General features: G+C 33.7%; 1 long non-coding RNA gene across 3 annotated transcripts in view; it reads right to left on the bottom strand.

The window, feature by feature from the left end:
* LOC119625198 (uncharacterized) overlaps positions 1 to 15,211 on the bottom strand; it is a 457,728-nt gene extending 442,517 nt beyond the window's left edge. For all 3 annotated transcript variants that reach the window (XR_012095130.1, XR_005241295.2, XR_005241296.2), the window contains exon 1: positions 14,934 to 15,211. This is a non-coding gene — a long non-coding RNA (uncharacterized lncRNA). The remainder of the gene's footprint in view (positions 1 to 14,933) is intronic.
* Between the last annotated feature and the right edge of the window lie 8,228 nt (positions 15,212 to 23,439).

The following is a 23,439-nucleotide window of genomic DNA, read 5'->3' as shown; positions in this document are numbered from 1 at the left end:
ATACAAGTAACCATAATAATGTATTTAATTCTCAAATAAAGGTAATTAAATTAGGCCAAATCCCAAGATGATACAGGTGTTGGAATTAGCAGACAGATTTTATTGCAACTATTATGACTATGAGCTGAAGGAAAATAGCTTATAATAAACATTCAAACTATCAGCAAAGAAGTCATAACTAAAAAGAAAATTATAGAATGATAATATATTATCTTAAATTCAACATCTATTTGTTTAGCATAAAAGTACAATGGAAACAAAGGAGGAAATAAAGGAACTTGAAGATTGATGGTGGAAATAATCCAGCATGAAGATGAAAGAGGAAAAAAATAAATTAAATATATGAAGAGCTTCAGATATATTTTTGGCACACTAAAAAAGTGTATCGTATGTACATTTAGAATTAGGAAAAGGATTAAGAGATGGGGAAAAAGTATATACTGCCTAGGAGATATCTCAAATTTGGTGAAAAATAAACACATATACAAATATAAGAAGCTCATGAATCAGAAGCAGGATGTTTTAAATGCCCAGGCTTGAGTATATCATTGTCAAATTGCTAAAATCAAAATGTAATAAAAAGCATCTCAAAACCAATCAGGGAAAACCTAGTCGTTACATCTAGGAAAACAACAATGTGGAACTACTGATTTCTCATAAGACACTATGAGGATCAAAGACAGTTGAGTAATATCTTCAATGTGCTAAAAGAAAAATAAACTACAAATCAAAAACTCTATGCAGAGCTAAAATACCTTTCAACAATGAAAGTCAAATAAAGACATGTTCATATAAATGTAAGAGGATGAGGAGAGGTGGAGCAACATGGTGGAGTAGATGGCTCCACAGATTTAACCCACTCCCCAAAAGATACCAATTTAACAACTTTCAACACACACACACACACACACACACACACACACACAAAATCTTCATAAGAACCCACAAATCAGATAAGCACTCATAGTACCTGGGTTTATCTTTACATCAATGAACAAAGCACTAAAAAGAAAAAGCAGTCTTGAATCCCTGATGCCTCTCCTCCTTGACTCCCAGCAGGGGCCAGTGACAGCATGGTGCAGAGAGCTTATCTGGGCACCCCAGGGAGGAAGAGTTAAGGAAACTGCTAGGCATTATACTGAATGCTGTCCTGTTAGAGCAGAAAGGAAAACCAGACCAAACTCAACTGATGCCTACCCACAGAGGGAGCATTTAAACCATCACCTATCCCAGTGGTTGGAACTTGAGTTCCTGCAAATGTTGATACTGAGGGCTACAGGGCTGTGTCTCCCAAGAAAACTGAAAGGCAGTGTAGGCCTTAAGGACTGCCACTCTTAGGTTAGTCCTGGTGCTGAACTTAGGCCCAGAGATAGAGGCCTGGGGTTGCACATGATACACTGAGACAAGCTGGGGTGGCTAAGGGAACGCTGGTATTCCCTTTCCCCAACCGCATAATGCACAGCTCATGGAGCCAAAAAAGACCCCTTCCACTCTAAGAGAAAAGAGGAAAGAGCAGCAATAAGGAATTGAGAAACCTATCAGGTAAATTTAGCAGAGACTGAAATAATTAAAAAGAATCAAGCAGAAATTCTGGAGCTAAACAATGCAATTGGCATACTGACCTTTAATAGCAGAATTGATCAAGCAGAAGAAAGAATTAGCGATCTTGAAGACAAGCTATTTGAAAATACAGCGAGAGAGGACAAAATAAAAAATAAAAGTCGATGAAGCATTTCTACAGGATCTAGAAAATAGCCTCAAAAGGGCAAATCTAAGAGTCATTGGGCTTAAAGACTTTGTCTTGCATCTTGGATACCAGCTCAGCCACAGTAGGATAGGGCACCAGTCAGAATCACAAAGCCTCTGTTCCAGGACCTAGCTCCTGGATGACATTTCTAGACACACCCTGGGGCAGAAGAGAACCTGCTTCCCTGAAGGAAAGGATCTAGTTCTGGCAACATTCATCACCTGCTAAGGAAAAGAACCTTGAGCCTTGAATAACCAGCAGCAATATCCAAGTACTATGTTGAGGTGCTTGGGTGAGACTCAGACTTGTTATTTTCAGGTGAGACACAGTATATTACCAACTGTGTTAGCTACAGGGCAAAACTCCCTCTGCTTGAGTAAAGGGGATTTTGTCTTGCACTTTATGTACCAGCATGGCCACAGGGAGTTAGAGCGCCAGGCAGGCACTTGTACTGATTCCAGGACTTGACTCTTGGATGGCATTTCCCTGGGCCAGAGGAGAGCCCACTTTTCTGAAGGGTAGGTCCCAGTCCAGGCAGCATTCACCATGAACTGACTCAGGAGCCCTTGGGCGTAAAAGAACATGAGCAATAGTCTGGTAGTACTCCTTGTGGTCTGTACAGTAGTAGGTACAGGGTGAGGCTCACTACGTTTGTAAAAGGAAGGGAAGAGAGGGAAGGACTATCTCGTGGTTTGAGTGCCATCTCAGTTACAGTACAGTAGAAGACCAAGTAGACTTCTAAGGTTTTTTATTCTAGTATCTGATTCCTGGAAAGCACCTCTGGACTCACCTGGGGCCTAGCAGAAATTACCGCCCTGAAGGGAAGGACACAGGCCTGGCTGGTGCCACCTGCTTATTGTAGAGCCCCAGGGCTATATTGAGTGGACACAGATAGTGACCAGGAAGTGGTTATAGTAGGCCTTGGGTGAGGACCAGTGCTGTGCTGGCTTCAGGTCTGACCCAACACACTATAGAGATGGTGGCCACAGGGGTGCTTGTGTCACTCTACTCTCAGCTTTAGGTGGTTCAGAACAGAGAGAAAGACTATTTGGGAGAAAGCATGGAAAGACAATAAGGGTATCTGCCTAAGTAATCCAGAGAATTCTCCCCATTCTTATCTAAGACCTCCAAGGCAGTACCTCTATGAGTCTGCAAGAACCACAGTGTTACTGGGCTTGGGGTGCCTCCTAAAGCAGATATAGCTTATATCACAACACTCAAGTTTTCTTGAATACCTGGAAAGTCTTTCAAGAGGAATGGGTATAAACAAGCCTAGACTGGTATTGGTGAATACAATAAATACCCAACTCTTCAATGCCCAGACACCAAAGAAATCTGCTAGTATCAACACCATCCAGAAAATGATAACCTAACCAAATGAACTAAATAAGTCACTAAGGGCCAATCAAAGAAACAGATATGTGACCTTTCAGATTATTCAAAATAGCTGCATTGAGCAAACAAACAAATAAATTTAAGATGACATAAAGAAGGAATTCAGAAACCTATCAGGTAAATTTAGCAGAGATTGAAATAATTTAAAGGAATCAAGCAGTAAATTCTGCAGCTAAACAATGCAATTGGCATACTGACCTTTAATAGCAGTATTTATCAAGCAGAAGGAAGAATTAGCGATCTTGAAGACAAGCTATAGCTATTTGAAAATACAGTAAGAGGAGACAAAATAAAAAATAAAAATCAATGAAGCATTCTATTTCTAGAAAATAGCCTCAAAAGGGCAAATCTAAGAATCATTGGGCTTAAAGAAGTGGTAGAGAAAGATAGGGGTAGAAAGTTTGTCCAAAGGGATAACAGAGAACTTCCCAAACCTCGAAAAATATCTCAATATCCAAGTACAAGGAGATTATAGAACAACAAGCAGATATAACTCAAAGATGACTACCCCAAGACATTTAATAATCAAATTCTGAAAGGTCAGGGATAAAGAAAGGATCCTAAAAGCATCAAGAGAAAAGAAACAACTAACATACATGGAGCGTCTACACCTCTGGCAGCAGACTTTTCAGCAGAAATTTTACAGGCCAGGAGAGAGTGGCATAACATGTTTAAAGTGCTGAAGAAGAAAAGTTTTTACCCTAGAATAGTATATCTAGTGAAAATATCTTTCACACATGGAGAAATACTTTCCTAGACAAACAAAAACTGAGATTTCATCAACATTAGAACTATCCTATGAGAAATGCTAAAGGGAGTACTTCAGTTAGGGAAAAAAAGGACCTTAATGAGCAATAAGTAATTACCTGAAGGTACAAAACTCATTGGTAATAGTAAATAAAGACAAAATACTATAAACACTGTAACCATGGTGTGTAAACTACTTTTATCCTAAATAGAATGACTGAACGGTGAACCAATAAAACATTACAACTTTTTAAGACATAATACAGTAAGATATAAACAAAAATAAAATATTTTAAAATAGGGAGATGTTTTTATTAGTTTTGTTTATGCAAATAGCGTAAGTTGTTATCAGGTTAAAATAATGGGCTACAAGATAGTATTTGCAGGCCTCATGGTAACTTCAAACCCAAAACATAAAATGGATACACAAAAAATAAAAAAGTAACTAAATCATGTCACCAGAGAAAATCGCCTTCACTAAAGGAAGACAGGAAGGAAACAAAGAATAAAGAGAAGACCAGAAAACAAGTAACAAAATGTCAGGAGTAAGTCCTTAATTAATAACGTTAAATGTAAATGAAATAAACTCTCCAATCAAAAGATATAGACTGGAGGAGTGGATGAAAAAATAAGACTCATTGACCTGTTGCCTACAAGGAATATATTTCCTCTATAGAGATACAAATTGATTAAAAATAAAGGAATGAAAAAAGATATTCCATGCCAATGGAAATTTGTTAAAAAGCAGAAGTAGCTATACGTATATCAGACAAAATAGATTTCATGACAAGTCTGTAAAAGAGATAAAGCAGCTCACGATATAATGATAAGAAATCAATTCAGTAAGAAGATTTAACAATTACAAAAATATACACCCAACAACACTGGATGACCCAGATATATAAATCATATTATTAGAGCTAAAGAGAGATAGGTCCCATTAAAATAATAACTGAAGACTTCCACACCCCTCTTTTAGCATTGAATAGATCTTCTAGACAGAAAACCAATGAAGGAAATTTTCTGCACTACAGACCGAGTGGATCCAATATATATTTATAGAACATTTCATCCAAGAGTTGCAGGATACATTCTTTTCCTCAACACATGGATCATTCTCAAGGATAGAGCATATGTTAAGTCACAAAACAAGTCTTAAAATAATCAGAACATTGAAATGGTATCAATCAACTTATCTGACCATGGTGGAATAAAACCAGAAATTAATAAGAAGAATTTTGGATACTAAATAATATGTTTTTGAATGACCAGTGGATCAATGAGAGAACTAAGAAGGAAACTGAAAATTGTCTTGAAACAAATAATGGAAATACAACATATCAAAACCTATGTGATACAGCAAAAACCAGTACTAACAGGGAAGTTTATAGCTATAAGTGCCTACATCAAAAAAGAGGAACTTCAAATGAACAATCTAATAATGTATCTTGAACTTGAAAAGCACGAGAAAAGAAAACCCAAAATTAGTAGCAGAAATAATAAAGATTACAGCAGAAATAAATGAGACTGAAATAGAAAAAAAAATACAATAGATCAATGAAATAAAAAGTTGGTCTTTTGAAAAAAAAAATTGACAAACCTTTAGCCCAACTAAGAAAAATATGAGACAAGATTCAAATAAAATTAGAAATAGAAAATGAGACATTACAAGGGATACTACAGAAACTCCAAGGATCATTAGCAGGTACTATGAGCAACTACATGTCAATAAATTAGAAATCTAGAAGAAATGGACAGGATCTTACACAAATACAGCCTACCAAGATTGAACCAATGGATTTTCTGTTGAATTCTACAAAACATTTAAAGAACTAATACTAATCCTACTTAAACTATTCTGAATAATAGAAGGAGGAAATACTCCCAAACTCATGAGGCTACTATTACCCTCATACCAGAATCAAAGACACATCAAAAAAAGAACTGCAAGCCAATATCTCTGCTGAATATTGATACAAAAATCCTCAATAAAATACTAGCAAACTGAATTTAACAATACATTAGAAAGTTCATTCATCACAACCAAGCTGAATTTCTCCCTGGAATGAAAGGATAGTTAAAATATGCAAATCAACCAGTGTGGTACATCATATCAATAGAATTAAGAATAAAAGCATATGATCATTTCACTTTTATGCTGAAAAAGCATTTGAGAAATTCAACATCCATTCATGATATAAACCCTCAGAAAACCAGGGAAAGAAACATACCTCAACATAATAAAAGCCATATATGACAGACCCACAGCTAGTATCATACTGAATGAAAAACTTAAAACCTTTCCATTAAGATCTGCAACACAACGTGGATGCCCACTTTCACCACTGTTATTCAACACAGTATTGGAAGTCCTAGTTGGGGCAATCAGACAAGAGAAAGAAACAAAGGGCATCCAAATTGACAAGAAAGAATTCACTCTTATTGCAGATAATATGATCTTATATTAAGAAAAACCTAAAGACTCCACAAGAAACTGCTAGAACTGATATACAAACTCAGTAAAGTTACAGAATACAAAAATCAACATACAAAAATCAGTAGCATTTGTTTGCCAACAGTGAACAATCTGAAAAGGTAAAAAGTAATCCCATTTACAGTAGGCACAAATAAAAATACCTAGGAATTAACTTAATCAAACAAGTGAAAGATATGTATAATAAAAAGCTATAAAATACTGAACAAAAAGGGAAAGGACACAAAAAATGGAAAAAAATAGTCCATGTTCATGGATTAGAGAACCAAGATTGTTAAAATGTCCATACTGCCCAAAGCAATCTACAGAATCAATGCAACTGCTATCAGAATAACAACTAGTGTCTTCACAGAAATAGACAAAACAATCCTAAAATGTATATGGAATTATGAAAGACGCAGAATAGCCAAAGCTGTCCTGGGCCAAAAGAACAAAACTGGAGGAATTGCTTTACCCGATTTCAAAACACAACTATAGTTACCAAAGAGCATGGTACTGGCAGGGACAAATGGAACAGAATACAGAACCCAAAAATAAATCCACACATCTACAGTGAACTCATTTACCACAAATGTGCCAATAACATATACTGGGGAAAAGAGTCTCTTCAATAAACTGGATATCCATATGCAGAAGAATAAAACTAGATCCCTATCTTTTGCCATGTACAAAAATCAAATCAAAGTGGGTTAAATACTTAAACGTAAAACTTCAAAGTATAAAACTACTACCAGTAAACATTGGCAAAAATCTCCAAGACATTGGTCTGGACAAAAAATTCTTGAACAATGTCCTAGAAGCATAGGCAACCAAAACAAAAATAGACAAATGTGATCACATCAAGTTTAAAAGCTTCTGCACAGCAAAGAATACAATCAACAAAGTAGAGAGACAACTCACAGAATGGAAGAAAATATTTGCAAACTACCCCTCTGACAAGGGATTAATAACCAGAATATATAAAGATCTCAAGAAACTCTACAGGAAAAAAAAATCCAATAATCTGATCAAGTAACAAGCAAAGATGTGAATAGATATTTTTCAAAAGACATACAAGTGGCAAAGAGGCATATGAAAATGTCCTGAACATTACTGATCAGAGAAATGCAAATTAAAACTACAATGAGAAATCATTTCACCACAGTTAAAATGGCTTATATCCAGAAGACAGGCAATAAATACTGTCAAGGATGTGGAGAAAAGGGAACCCTTGTACACTATTGGAGGGAATGTGAATTTGTATAATTACTACAGAGAAAAGTTTGAAGGTACCTCAAGAAACTAAAATAGAGCTACCATCTGATCCAGCAATCCCACTGCTGGGTATATACACAAAAGGAAATCAGTATATTGAAGAGATATCTGCACTCCTACGTTTGTTGCAGCACTATTTACAATAGTTAAGATTTGGAAGCAACCTAAGTGTCTATCAACAGATGAATGGATAAAGAAAATGTGGTACATAAACACAATAAGAACTATTCAGTCATACGAAGAATGAGATCCTGTTATTTTCAACAACATGATGGAAACAGAGATCATTGTGTTAAGTGAAATAAGCCAGGCACAGAAAGACAAATATTTTCTCACTTATGTTTGGGAATTAAATATCAAAACAATTGAATTCATGGACATAGAGAGTAGAAGGATGGTTGCCAGAGGCTGGGAGGTGTAGTGGGAGGCTGGGCAAGTGTTGGGGATGGTTAATGGGTACCAAAATAGTTAGAAAGAATACTACCTACTATTTGATAGCACAATAGGGTGACTATAGTCAGTAATAATCGTACATTTTTAAATAAAATGAGTATAATTGAATTGTTCTTAATACAAAGGATAAAAGCTTGAGGGGATGGATACCCCCATTGTCCCTGATTTAATCATTTTACATTGCTTGTCTGTATAAAACATCCATAAATATATACACCTACTATGTACCCACAAAAACAAACTAAAACTAGAAATACAAATGATGTATATTAGATGCAGATACAAATTAGATACAGATGATCTAAATAAGATAATCAACAACTTTGGCCGAATTGATATTTATAGACCACTAAACCAGACAACTGCAGAACACACATTTCTTTCAGGTGCACATGCTATGTTAAAGACAGATCATATACCTAAATGATAATGTTATGTCACCAAAAACATTACCAGCTTGGATTCAGATACAGACAAAATAAAAAAGTTGTTGGACTCCCAAAATTTTACAGACAGGAAACAGGCTGATAAAACTACTCAGATGCAAATATGCACTCTCTTTCCAGAAAAAGGAAGAACACCTTCAAGGGCAGAACCCTGGGCTCAGGCATGGAGTCTCAAATGACAGAGAGTTAATCCTAGACTTTGAAACCTAATGAAATTTGTCTAGTTAGATTTCAAAATTTCTCACAACTGATGATTCCTTTCTTTCTTCCGTTTTCTCCCTTTAGGAATAGTAATTCCTACAATTGTTATCCCATGTCTCTCTAACCATTGTATCTTGGAGGCAGATAAATTGTCTTCTACTTTCAGAAGTCCATAGAAGAGGAATTTTCCCCCAAGATGTATAATACCCAGAGTATTGTTACATATTTTTGTTGTTTTAAGATATCGAGTTTGTCATAATTAGTTACAGTACTCATAGTAAGGTTACTCAATATGTAATTACATTTAGAAATCAATAACAGTAATATATCCACAAAGCCACAAAATATTGAAAAATTAAATATGCCTCTAAATTTACACGTGAAAGAAAAAACCCAATGGAAATTAGAAAATGTTTCAATTGAATAATAGACATATAAAAACTTGTGTTATACAGCTAAAGAAACATTTCAAGGGAAATTTTCAGCTTTAACGCTTGTATTTCAAAACAAGGAAACTCTGAACTCAATGATCTAAGGTTTCACCTTAAGAAGCTAAAACAAAAAAAGACTAAGCGCAAGTTACTTAAAGGAAAGAATAAGTGAGCAGAAATCAATCAAATATAAAATAAAGAAACAATCAAGAAAATTATCAAAGCCAAAATCTGGCTAATAGAAAAGCTGAAGATAAGAAATATTTTGAGATATTGATTAATAAAGGAAAAAAGTACAAGATACCAACATCAGAAATACAATAGGGCTTACCAATACAGATGTTATCATTGTGATATAACACAATGTATGCCAATGTATTTAACAACAAAGGTAAGATGAACAAATTCCTTAAAAAGTACAACTTACCAAGAACAAAGAGTAGCACAATATAAAACAGTATATCATAATAGCCCTTTATAATTACATGTGTATATCTGTAGATATATATATATACACAAAAAATGACAGAGACAGGAAGAGAGAGAATATGAAGAACCTTTCCACAAAGAAAACACAATGCACGGATCACTTCACTTGTGAATGCTATCAGATATTTAAGAAAAAAAACAGCAATCCGATACATATTAGAAATTGAGAGAATATAATTCCCATTTATTATAAAGCTAGCATAATCCTACTACAAAACTTGACAAAAATATAAAAATTATAATAAGTACTCATCCCTCATGAATAGAAACAAGAAAACTATTACTAAGATACAAGCAAATGAAAGTCAGCAATATATAAACAGATATATTATGAGGAAAAGTTAGTGGATGTGCCAAGAATGCAAGACTGTTATAGCATTCAAAAATTTATTAATGTAAATCATTATTACAAAGGAATAAAGGAGAAAAACTGTATGATTAGTTCAAAAGACGCAAAGATTTTATATAAAATACCAATTTATAATTTTAAAATTATTAGCAAATTGGTAAATAACATTTAGAGAAAACAGCTGGCATCACATATGAAGGTAAAATATTGAATACTTTCCCACAATAATTGGCCAAACAAGGATGCTCACTCTTACCCCTCCTACTCAATATCATGCTGTAGGTAAAAGCCATTGCAATAAGAAACAGAGGAAATAAAAGTTAGAGATCTAAAATAAATGAAACCGTCTATTGGCACATAATTTTGTACGTAAAATTCCTGTGTAGTATAAAAACTACTAAGCATACATAAATTAATGCTACAGAGTACAATATTAATATACAAAAGTCATTGTATTTTGTATACTGCCAGCAGAAACTGAAGAATAAAATTTTAAAATAAATTTATTTACAATAGGTTCCAAAAAATCATGCTTAACAACAAGGGTAACAAATGATGTGCAATACCTATATTCCAAACACTACATTTTGATAAATGAAATTTAAAAGCTAAATATGTGGATTGACTGGAAGTTTCAACATGGTTGAGATGTCAGTTCTTCAAAAAGTAATCTGTAGATTCAATGCAATCCCAAAAAATATTTTGAAATAATTGACAAACTTTAACATAAAATTTCAACTGTCATTTTAAATTCAGGGGGTACATGTGCAGGTTGGTTACATGGATGTATTGCATGATGCTAGGATTTGTGATACAAATGATCCCATTACCTATGTAGTGAGTATACTACCCAAGAGGTAGTTTTTCATCCCTTGCCTGCCTCCTTCTCTCCTATCTCTACTAGTCCCCAGTGTCTGTTATTCCCATCTTTATGTCCATGTGTATCTAATGCTTACTTCCCACTTATGAGTGAAAATATGTGGTATTTGGTTTTTTGTTCCTGAATCAAGTCATTTAGAATAATGGCCTCTGGCTGCATCCATGTTGCTGCAAAGGGACATGATTTTTTTTTATGGTTGTGTAGTATTCCATGGTGTGTGTGTGTGTATATATGTGTTTGTATATATATGTATATAAATACCTATATGTGTGTGATATATAGATCACATTTATCACATAATGATATATATATGTATCACATTATATATATACGGTGTATTATATGAGATATATACATATACATACACACACACACACACACACACACACATATATCACATTTTCTTTTCAAGCCACCATTAATGGCCAACTGGGTTGATTCTTCATCTTTGCTATTGTGAACAGTGCTAGGTTGAACATATACCTTTGGTAGAACAATGTTCCTTTGGGTGTATACCCACTAATGGGATTCCTGGGTCGACTTGTAGTTCTATTTTTAAGTCCTTTGAGAAATCTCCAAACTGCTTCCCACAGTGGCTGAACTAATTTACATTCCCTAAATAACCAGAGAACTACAAAAGTATACAGTCCCATCAGAAATAAATGTTCCCTTTACTCTTCATCTTCATCAGTGTCTGTTATTTTTGACTTTTTATCATTGTGGTTTTGTTTTGCATTCCTCTAATAAATAATGTTAAGTATTTTTTCATATGTTTGTTGGCCATTTATATGTCTTCTTTTTGAGTGTATGTTCATGTGTGCTGCCCACTTTTCAATAGTTATGTTTTGCTTGTTGAACTGTTTAGGTTCCCTATGGATTCTGGATATTAGACCTTCATAAGAGCCATCTATGACAAACCCACAACCAACATCATACCTAACAGGCATAAGCCTGAAGCATTCTCAAGAACTCTAACAAGACAATAATGCCCACTCACTGCTATTCAACATAGTATTGGAAGTCCTAGCCAGAGCAGTCAGGCAAGATAAAGAAAAAAAAGGCATGCAAATAGGAAAAGGAGTCAATTTATCTCTCTTCATTGATGCTATGATTCTGTACATATTCAAATATTTTTATGAAATATATCAAAATTTAGATACAGAATATCAAAAGCAATTTTAAAAAACAATATTGGAAAATTTGTATTACCTGATTCCAAGACTTAGAAACCCTAGAAATATTTCTATTGTCATTTGATTTTGTTAAAGTCACCAAAATAACGCAATGAGAAAAGAAAATTTCACCAAATGATGCAGAGAAAACATTATACCCATGTGAAGAAAATGAGCCTTGACTCTTACCTCACATCATACAGAAAATTTCAAGATAGACAATAGTTCTAAACCTAATACGTAAGGCTTTTAGAATAAAACGTCAAAGAATATTTTCATGAATTAGAAATATATGAACATATTTTAGAAATGCATAGAAAATAACTGTGGAAGTAAAAAATTGATAAACTCATTAAAAATGTCTGGTCATAAAATGATATTAAAAGAATAATTAACAGGGAGAAAATATTCCAAAATATACATCCAAGAAAGGAATTATGTAACACGTATTTCTACAACTGAATAAAAAAGATTAATCCAGTAAAAAATTAACAAAATGGATAAAGATATACAAACAACCAATGATCACATGGAAAAAAAGTAAAGTACTCAAATTATTACTAGGGAAATGAAAATTATAATCACGACGAAATGTCACTACATTCCCACCAGAATAAAAGTTAAAAAGACTGATAAAACTACATATTTGGGGGATTCTTGGGCAACTGAAACTCACATTTTTAGTGGAAAGATTTAAAAAGACAAATATTTTGAAAATAAGTCTGCCAGTTTCTTGTAAAATTAAACTTGTGCCAATGATGTGACCAACACTCCTACTTGTAGATATTTTTCCAATAAAAATTAAAACATATATTCACAAAAAAAGACTTGTACAAAATTGGTCAAAGAAGCTGTTTTTATGGCAGCACAAACTTGAAACATTTCAAGTGTCCATGAATAGAAGTGTATATAAAATGCTGATATATTCATGCAATGGACTTTCTCACCATTACAAAAATAGATTGCAAATACATATATCAACATGAATCAATCTCAAGAAGAGTGAAAGAAGCTTGACACAATTTCATATTGTATTATTACATTTGTATGAAAGTATAGAACAAGCAAAATAATCTATTGAGCAAACAAGCCGGAACAATGATTGCCTCTGGGGGTATTGAGAGTGCCAATGCCAAGAAAGAGCATAAAGAAATTTTCTGTGATAATAGGAATGTTGTGTATCTTCATGGGAGTTTGGATTACACAGGTGTATTCATTTGTCCAAACTCTGTAAATATAAACAACATTTGGGCATTTCGTTGCATATAAATATTACTCAAAAGGAAAAAAACTAAAGTATCGAACTCTAGTTAATGATATGCATGCTGATTGCCAATGGTAGTAAATGGTAATAAATGATAAACAAATGGTAACTATATTAGTATCTTCAATTTACTTTGAGATACACAAAAGTAATTTATGCATGGATGGGTAAAATTATGGATAAGTGGATACTTTTGTAACAAAAGGATCATAGTAGAATGTTAATGGTAGAATCTTGGGCATGGATATTTATTGTAAAATTCTCTCAGCTTTGCTGTATATTTGAAAGTTTTCATAATAAAATGTTAGAAAATACTTGGAATATTCTCATCTTCTCTGAAAATTCCCCTTTGCTTTTTAACAGTTAATACTCCCTTCTCTTTCCCCCGAACAGCTATCTCATTTCTCCAATAATAGGTTAATTTGACCTACTCTCGACCTTTGTATAAATGGAGTCATACAGTACGTATTTTATTGTGTCTAGCTTCTGTGACTCAATATGCTGATTTTCATTGGTGGGTAATATTCCACTTTATTATATCACAGAATTATTCATTAACTTATTGATAGTAATTTGCATTGTTCCAGTTTCTGATCATTATAAATATAATTCTGGCAGGGTAATGACTCCCCAGTGTTTCTAATATACAGGCAGAATTGAAAACCACTGGACTATGTGATTATTAAGATTATTTCTCATTACAAAACTTGGTATTATGGCTATCATGGGAAGGATGAAAAAAAGATAATCAGCACTATAGTTACAGCTCTACTTCTGAGAGACAGATGTCTCACAATCAATTAATACTTATTTAATTGGTGTTCACTTCCTAATTAGAACAAATTAAATTAAGCAAATAAACGGGCTCAAAGTCCCATATGTGTCAGATTTTAATAGATTTTTAAAACATAGTTTGCTTAAAGTAAATGTGAGAAAAAATATGCCTAGTGTAAGGCTAATTACAAAAGTTTAACACTATAAAGGTGTCTCCAATAATTATAACCTTGTTTGTGTGAAGTAGGAATGCAGTCTACATAAACAGAGAGGGGTTTCTGGGCAGCATGATTAAAACACTTGGTTGGGAACATTATTCTTTAGTCTCTCAATTTTAGCCAGCTCTTGTTTGAATAAAAGTAATAAGCAAAATAAAGGCTACTTTCACGAGTTTGAGGAAACAAGAAAAATCACTACAGCCAAATAAAAAATCAGTTCTTATTGTGATGACATCCTCTCAGTGATTCTCTGAACTTATAATCACTGCTGTTTTTTTAAAATCTCAGTATTAAAATGAGTAACATTTGGAAGTACAGAATACTCTGTCACTCTAAAAGACTGATTTTTTAAATTGCCTGGAGAGAAAAAAATTAAATGAATCTTTAAAACAAAAGGTAAGTAAAACACACATTCCCATAAATATTGCATATAGTATAATGATACATTTCATAAAGTTACAAGCAACTGTTAAATCAAATTTGGCCTGAGTCAGCCTCCATCCCTTGAGTCCCTATGTAGAAAATTGCAACCTAATTGTATCAGTCCATTCTCACACTGCTGTAAAGATGCTACCTGAGACTGGTTAATTTATAAAGGAAAGAGGTTTAATTTACTCACCGTTCCGCAGGGCTAGGGAGGCCTCAGGAAACTTACAATCATGGCAGAAAGCGCAGAAGAAGCAAGCGTCTTCTTCACAATGTGGCAGGAAAGAGATAAGCCTAAGGGAAACTGCTATTTATAAAACCATCAGATCTCCTGAGAACTCACTCAGTAGCAGGTGAACAGCATCTGGGAAATCACCCCCCAGGATCCAATCACCTCCTGCAAGGGCCCTCCCTCCACAGGTGGGAATTATGGAGATTACAATTTGAGATGAGATTTGAGTGGAAACACAGCTAAACCATATCACTAATTTACTTAGTATGTAAGAAACTGAAACCTAATTTAGAAGGATAACAAACAGCCAAGTTTCAGCCTATCACAAGCAGCTGTGTTTCATCCAATCACAAGCAATCAGCTCATTACACCATGCTCAAAAGGTCAGATGCCCACCTGTAGCTAATCAGGTGGTTTCTCTAATTTGCTTCTGTATTTGGCCTAGTAAAGCACACTCCTCATACTGCTGAGCAGAGCTCTCCAAATTGCTTCTGGATCTCAGTACTGTTCAATTCATGGCTTGTTCTTTGCTCTAATCGATTCTGTTATGTTTAATTTGTCTAAAGTTTTTTTTAAAACATAACTACAACCAAAGAATATACATTTAAGGATGCATATTGGTATATGACTATATAAAAACGAGAAGTAGTGTATTTAAAGTGCTGGTTGCCTTGCGTAGTCAGAGGCAGGTGAATGGAATGGAGGGAGAAAATTAGAGATAATTGTCAAGTTCTAGTTTTCATTTATAGGAGTGACTTCATGATTGTTCAGTGCATTTTTAACAATAAATAAGTAAATAAATCTCTAAATAAAAATAGACTATGTGTGAACCAATGATGAGTCTTTCATTAACTAAAAATTATAAATTATCCACTTGTGTATACCTGCACTTAGAAAAACAAAAACTACAAAAAAAAAAAAAAATCCTGTCACAGTACTTAAAATTCCTGATCAATGAGAGACCTATAACCATATATTACTATGTTTCATATGGGAAAAAATATTTCAAATGTCTCAAGCCAGAATTTTGAGCCTGTTCCTTTGTAAAGAACTCGTAACTCTGAAGAACCTATCACATACCTAACCAGACCTTTTGCTTTAAAAGTGAAATCCTGCTGAGCATGTAATAAGTTATGAAACACAATTACCTATTAAAGTGTAGAAATGGCCTAATATAAAAGATAGGTAAGAGACTAACACCCCTAAAGAAAAATGGGCAAAAGTTGTAAGTAAGGAAATCACAGTGTAAGAAAACTTATTAATGAATAAACATGGTGGTAAATACATAGTCTCATTCATAATATTTGCTTTAAAAACAAATAAATGCAACATTGAGATTTATCGTTCATAACTCAGATTTGAAAAGGTTTTAAAGACTGAAAACACCCACTGCTGAAAATCTGCGGAAACCAGCATAATAAAATCTGCTGGTGAGAATGTGAATTAAAGCTGCCTTTTGGGAAAGCAAGTTGGGGATATGTATCCAAAAATAAAATGTGTATGTAATTGGGGGAAAAGGTCAAAGCCTGCTGTTTCAATATAATTCTTTGTTATTTTGAGGGTGGTAACATGTCAACCATGCACATTTCTTCCTTCACATTTATATTGGTCATGACTTTATATGCATAGATCAAATGAGAATGTTCAATTTTTCCCAACAAGAATTCAGACAATAATCAAAAGTAAAGGCTACATTTTATAAACATGATGTTTAGCTTACAAATAATACTCCATAGGCTGTTTAGAAAAGTGTGAGTGCCGTTGCCGCTGAATAAATAGGTAAATGTGGTTCGTGGAAAGGCAATGGTTTATTTTTATCCTCAGGCCAGTAGAATTTAATCAAGTGTCTGAACCAATGTTGTATATTAATAAAGCCATCCACCAGAGGATGTTAGTTGTGAAGTATTTATACAGAGGAAAACAACTAAATAAAAATGTACCATCAATGCTTTTAGCTTAAGTGAGTTTTCAACTTGGAGGTCATGAAATGATCATCCTGTAAGAACAGTCTTCCATGATTAGCATATTGCTTATTATTCAAAGATAAATTTTCTAATGACAGCAGGATCCAAAGTAAATTAAAATCTTTTGTTGAGCTTAAAAGAAGGGAAGGTCTTCTGAGTTGAAATAAGTGAAAATTACCTTAGTAAATATAAATGGGTGAATATGAATAGATGACTTCATTCAGTTAAGGCAAAACAAACTCTTACCACAGTGATTCTGACATTGCAATTCCAAATGAAAAATAAGTAGTCAGTGCCCAGCTTTTAATTTTTTTCCCCAACACAAGCACACTGACCTAACAGTGCTTCTAACTCAGTCTGAAGTTTTTAAATACTTCTCAAATAGCTGCATGATATCTACAGTAGAGATGACAGTTCCCAAGTAAGAGAAGATTTTTGGAGGGTTAAAAACATTCTGCTGGAGTCAATAAAATGTATGTAAAGTAAGGTTAAAAACAAGAGGGTTCCCAGATATATTAAAAAAACACTTTAGAACATAGAAAATCTTCACAAGATTCTCCTCTGAAGAGACATGTAGAATAAGAACGAACACTGAAGAGATACAAAGGAATAAAAATAATACAATAACTACAACAAAATTTCTGTTACTACATTTCAAAATTTGCATAATTTTTAATACATTATCTTTTCTCATCCTTACAGCAACCTTGTAAAATATGTATTACCAAGCTTGTGTTATATTTGAGATAACAGAGAATTAGAAGGTATATTTCTTACCCAAGGCAACTGGTATACCTGGAGTGAGCAAGCCAATCCAAGACACTCATTTTTCATTTATCTTATTAAGTTGTGAGTTCTCACAGGCCTCATGGTATAATGTATACCCTTGTGTTGGTTAGGATGAAAACCTCTATATCCTTTAGTGACTTCACAGTCAATAGTACAACATGATGCTTTTGTATCTAATTTGGCTCTGGTTCCTACTGAGACTTGATCTATTTAATATTCTAGAAGAGGCTTCCCTATATTCTTATTATTCCTGTTAGGGTCCCACTAAATTTATGCCCATCCCTGCCAACCACCCTTGGTTATTACACAAACATTGTTCTGACCATGGTTTCTGCCATAGCCTGAACAACTCTACCATCCTGCCATATCCACTGTTGGAATGCTAACTCTTAACATCCCAGATAGAGTGTGAGTTGCCTATACTCTCTTGAACATTTTTCTTTGGATTTACACTAATCTCCAAATAAGCCATATCCAAAATCAAGCTATTGCCTCTGTGTTTCCAAGACCTTTCATGTACCCGTTTAGATGAAGATTCTATTTGCTTGAATATTTGAGTTGAGTCCCAGGTAGTTTTGCAATTGAATAGCAATAAGCTAATATTTACTGAGTGCTGACAATGTACTAGACATTGTACTTTTTATGTTTCTCTTATTCCATAAATACAAAATTCTACATCTTAGGCATTAGTAGTATGCCCATTTTATAAATGAGAACACAGAGGCAAAAAGAGGTAAAGATTCTTGCTAAAAGACAATAGTTAAAGTCAGGATTTCAATCCAAGCATTCTGGTTTTTTAAGTCTGACCTATAAACTCTGCATTATATTCCTTCACAGAGTGAAATTACGTGATTTTGAATAAAGCTATCAACAGGAAAGCTATTTCCTCAAGGGAAGAGTGTTCACCTCTACAATAATCATTGGATGTTTCATCGTTGGATATTATTCAATATTTTAAGAGTCAAAGGGTTGGATCAGGGAAAAAAGAAAAAAAAAAGAAAAAGAGAAAAGCATGTGCCCCATTTAATTAATCTTCCCTTCTCCAGTCAATCCAAAGCAAAACTAAACATGGCAGTTTCTATCTGTTTTCTTGTGATTGCCTTGACCTTGCACTCATTATAAGATTAAAAGTGACAATAGCATTGTAGTACCACTGGATGTCACCTTTCACTTCTTTGATCCAATCCATGTTCTTCTCATCACTACCTACCCATCCCTCAAACCCTAGCTCTGATGTCACTGTCCCCAGGAAGCCTTACTTGAGCCCATAAACCTTCCTAAGTGCCTTTCTCATAAATGACTATGACTTCTATATTTCCCCATAGTTTGTTCTGCCTTGCCGTAAAATCAATGCGCGTCTCTCTGCTCTGAAACTGAGTGTTCTTTGGAATATTGCTCTGTTTGAGATGATCACAGCACATAGTATCTCGTACTTTGCAGGAACACAAAAACCTCTAACCTCTGAATTTTTGTAGTTGGGTATTAAGTAGCTGTGTTTATTGAGTATAATCCCCTTTATGAAACCAGAAGTGTAAAAGCCTGCAACTAGTAAATTCATAGTTACAATACAATTATAGATTTGATCTTGGAAAAAATTATAATGTGATCTAGTCCTCAATTTTCTCATTTGTAAAATGTGATCATTCATGGGACTCTTGTAAGGATTAAATAAGTTCCTTATAAGATTGTGTAATATAATAAGCATTTAGATAATAATTTCTATAATGTTATGATTTGTTTTTGAAAATTGAGCAAGGAGGAGTATCATTTCTGGCTCTGGTTTGCAATAGCAACACTGGAAAAGATGAAGTAAACCATATTTTCTTTATTATTCTCTTCTATGCATTCTTAAACCAAGCCAGAATAAGCAGGTAGGAATGATGGAATAAAGAAGAAAAAGATGAAGGAGAAAAAATGACACAAAGACATCTTGTCGGTTAAAGTGAGTAGGTTTTCCTATTCTTCAATAAATATTTTATTTCGTTATTCAGGTTTGATGTAGTGCTATGGCTTTATAATCTTAGGATTCATTTTGAACACTGTGAGAATCTGATTTGCAATACTTCAAATATATCTTGCCCCTTCTGTGACCATTAGCCACAAATTTTGCAATGATTTACAAGACGAGATGTTTTACTATCTTGATGTGCCATTGAAACACAATTTGAACTACCAGAGGGGATCTCAAACATTCCCTAAGTCATAGAATGGAATTTTGGACACAGAAATTTCCCATAAACAAAAGAAGCCAAGTTATATAATGAAAGACATTTTCCTGAATTGTGAAAGAACCAGAAGTTAGTGGTCAAGTCAATTAATTAATTAATTCATTAACTTCCCTTAAGTTAAAATTATATAATCTTGTTATCCCAAATAGGATCAACTATCATCAATTCGTTTATTACAGAACAATTTAGATTTTCATTAGTTTAGAGCTACTTTTCTTCCCTTCTGTCAACTTAAAATATTTTTTAAAATGGTGTGAATTGTTTAACGCTGATTTCCTTTGCCAGCAACAATATAACTTTTCTGAATAGACTACCAGAGGAAAGGTACAATGTATGGTTCAATGTCATTCTTCAATGAAATAAAGAGCTCAACTGAAAAGAAGTAAAATAGATGTCAGACATGGTGGCGGCCAAGCAGATACTCTGGATGAAACGGAGAAGACCCCTGTAGCTGCAGATTTGAGAACAAGCCAGAAATGTTCATTTTCTTAGATGCAAATCAAAATTTTTGGTTTGCAAACGGTTGGAAGGGGGTAAACAGGGTAAGGACAAAAGCTTCCCTGGTCTTCATTTGGTCTTTCTCCTGAAATGCTAAGATTCTTGAGGGCAAGGGAAGTGTGGCGGTTCACTGTCATATTCCAAGTGCCTGGAACCATACTTGACATTTAATATATTCTCAAAATAATTTTAATAAATGCCAGATGCAAGAAAATGTGATAAACAAAATTACTACAAATGAATACATAGAAAATAAAGAATTATATGTAAGGACAGTATTAAGAGAGATTTATCTGAAAGGCAGTTCTGTGGAGAAGTTAATGCAGCAACCACCTGACTGGGACTACTGTGAGGTGGGAAGAAATAATAGGGAAATAAGCCAAGTTAGTACTCAGTATGTGATGCCAGTGAATTAATGTATATAAAGTTTCACAGATAATCCCCTAAATCTTATACCATAAGATAGCAATAATATGAATCATTAAGTACTATCTTATCATTCTGCAGCTACAAAAAATATATAAATCTTGCACTTATGGAAAAATTATAATAAGAAAATGGCTTACTTCAAATTTCTTTGACTAAAATAAACTTATGAATTCCACGCATGAGAAAATCCCATGCTCTTTGATTTGCAGCAGCAGTTGAGTGACAGGGGCTATTTATATGTGTATATAAACTTCAATTGCAAATATTTAAACCATAGATATAAATAGTGCATAAATATTTACTATATTAATTGGATAATGAAGTAATTAATTAAATTACTAGTATCCATCCGAGCCCTTCCTAAGTGTCGAGGACTAAAAAAAAATAAAATAAAATAAAAGGTATGGTCCCTCCCTTAAATCATAGGAAAATGTAACTCAGTGCTTTGGAAGAAGCCTGCTATTACCTCCCACAGAAGATCCATTTAAAGTAGTTGGGGAATTTATTAATATAATGTCAAAAGCAGAGTATTAAAAGATAAGTAAGAGTTAACCATATGAAAAGGGTAATCCAGACACAGGAAATATTATATGCAAAGTGTGAAGATCAGGAGAAAGCACAGGAGCTCTGAGAAACTGCAAGAGATTTGACAGGGTCACCGTCAAGAAGGGTTTAACACTATAAGTTTATCTTGAAACTACTGTTGAAGTCAGTTGTGCTATAGGGATCAAAGTCATGGAGAGAAAAGTTAAAATTCAGATTAATTTTGCCTTCATAGAAACTCTCTTTAGGATGATGTTGCATACTTCAAATAGATTAGGAGAAAGGAAATACATGTGTTCAAGCCACATACGTTCTACACACAGTCACAAACACACAATCCACCAGATAAACATGTTTAAGTTTACTTGTTAAAAAAAAAGAAGGAAAACTTTCTTAGTCACTAATGTACCTAATATGTTTGATATATTTATATTACATATAATAATATTTATATTTCAAGGTGAGGTGAAAATATTCATTTGAGACTGGAAAATGATGACCACATTAGTGGCTAAGTAGTAAAAACAGTTTTGAGGTGACATTAACTGTGCAGATACTGGAGCTGGGATTTAATTGAGAAGTCATGATAACAGGAATAAATTTACCCTCTATACATGTTTTCTCTTCCATGGTTAGAGAAATAAGGTTTCTAGCTTATTAGTATGGACTCAATTGTTTCAAGGCCCCAGTCACTGGCAAAATAAATGATTGCCCCCTTTGTCATTATTAGTAAAGGGCACTAGAAAAGGTGCAGGAATCATTTAATGAGCTTGGATTAAAATTTTGAAACTGTTTAATATTTTCAAAGTTTAGTTTACCTGACTGCAATTGGTAATTCTTCTTAAACTTTATAATATAAATCTATCCATATGGAGCAATCTAGTGCATACAAATTCCTAACGTATCTTAAAATTTATTCTTGATATTGACCATATTTTCATCAAAAACTATATGGTAGAATCCATCTGCCCAGCCAGGAGTCCTACACCATCTGAAATCATTTTTAATATTTTTCTTTTAGTGGAACATCTTTTTTTTTAAAAAAAAAAAAGTAGCAATTTTTGTAATTCCCTTAAAGAGTATACTATATAATATGTAAAATGTTTCATTAGACTTCTGAAAAGTGATATATATACAAAGTATTTTGCAAAGCTGTGATTTTTTTCTCTTTAATGTTTTGGAAGTGCGAATGGGACTGTTTCCTACTTGCACAAAATGCCACATATGTAATATTCCTTGCTTTGACTCTATTCACTTTTACTTAAAAACATGCCAAAATATGGTTTCTTCTATTGCTGTTTGTTTATTTTACACAGGTTTTTCTAAGTCACAAGTAATAGCCAATCATTAAACTAGAGCTTGAAAGAGAATATTTTGTAAGGCCAAATCAACACGTTTCCTATTAATATGCCAACACCGAGGCTACAAGTTTACTGAAAGACATCAAATTGAAGTCAGAATATGCACATTACCAATGCCTTGTATCTTATTTACAAAATGACCTTATAACCGCTTCGCAATTACTCTCCAATTCAGAAAAGCAGGCCATAACCATATAGGTTGAGTAGCATAATATGGAAGGAGCGAAAATCATACAATTCATACAATGTGTTTTTTCATGTAAATTACCTTATTCCAAATGCTGGTTATTAATATTTCAGAAATTCAAGAAGACAGCTGGAATAGCACAGGGAGAAACTCACAACAGCACAGTGCAATCTGTCTAAGATAGGCTATATTTACAGTAAACTAAATATAATCTGCTATAAAGTAACATCTATAGTAGATTGATAGGAGCATTATCAGAAAAGTTGTTGCACTCATATTATTCTAGAAAGATTCACAAAGACTAAAGGGATGTCAAATGCCTATAATTGTGCCCAAACCAGATTATCATACATTATAACTTTTAGGTACATAAATGAACATTTCCTTTAAAGTCAGGGAAATTCTTTAGTAACAGTAACTAATTTAGAATTGTCTAAATTTTTTGAATAAGAGTTCTAAAGAGGCCGG

Source organism: Chlorocebus sabaeus, chromosome 13 (genome assembly GCF_047675955.1).
Source record: "Chlorocebus sabaeus isolate Y175 chromosome 13, mChlSab1.0.hap1, whole genome shotgun sequence".
Lineage (NCBI taxonomy): Eukaryota > Metazoa > Chordata > Mammalia > Primates > Cercopithecidae > Chlorocebus > Chlorocebus sabaeus.
The sequence above is the reverse complement of the archived record's forward strand: the minus strand, read 5'-3'. Positions and strand labels throughout refer to the sequence as shown.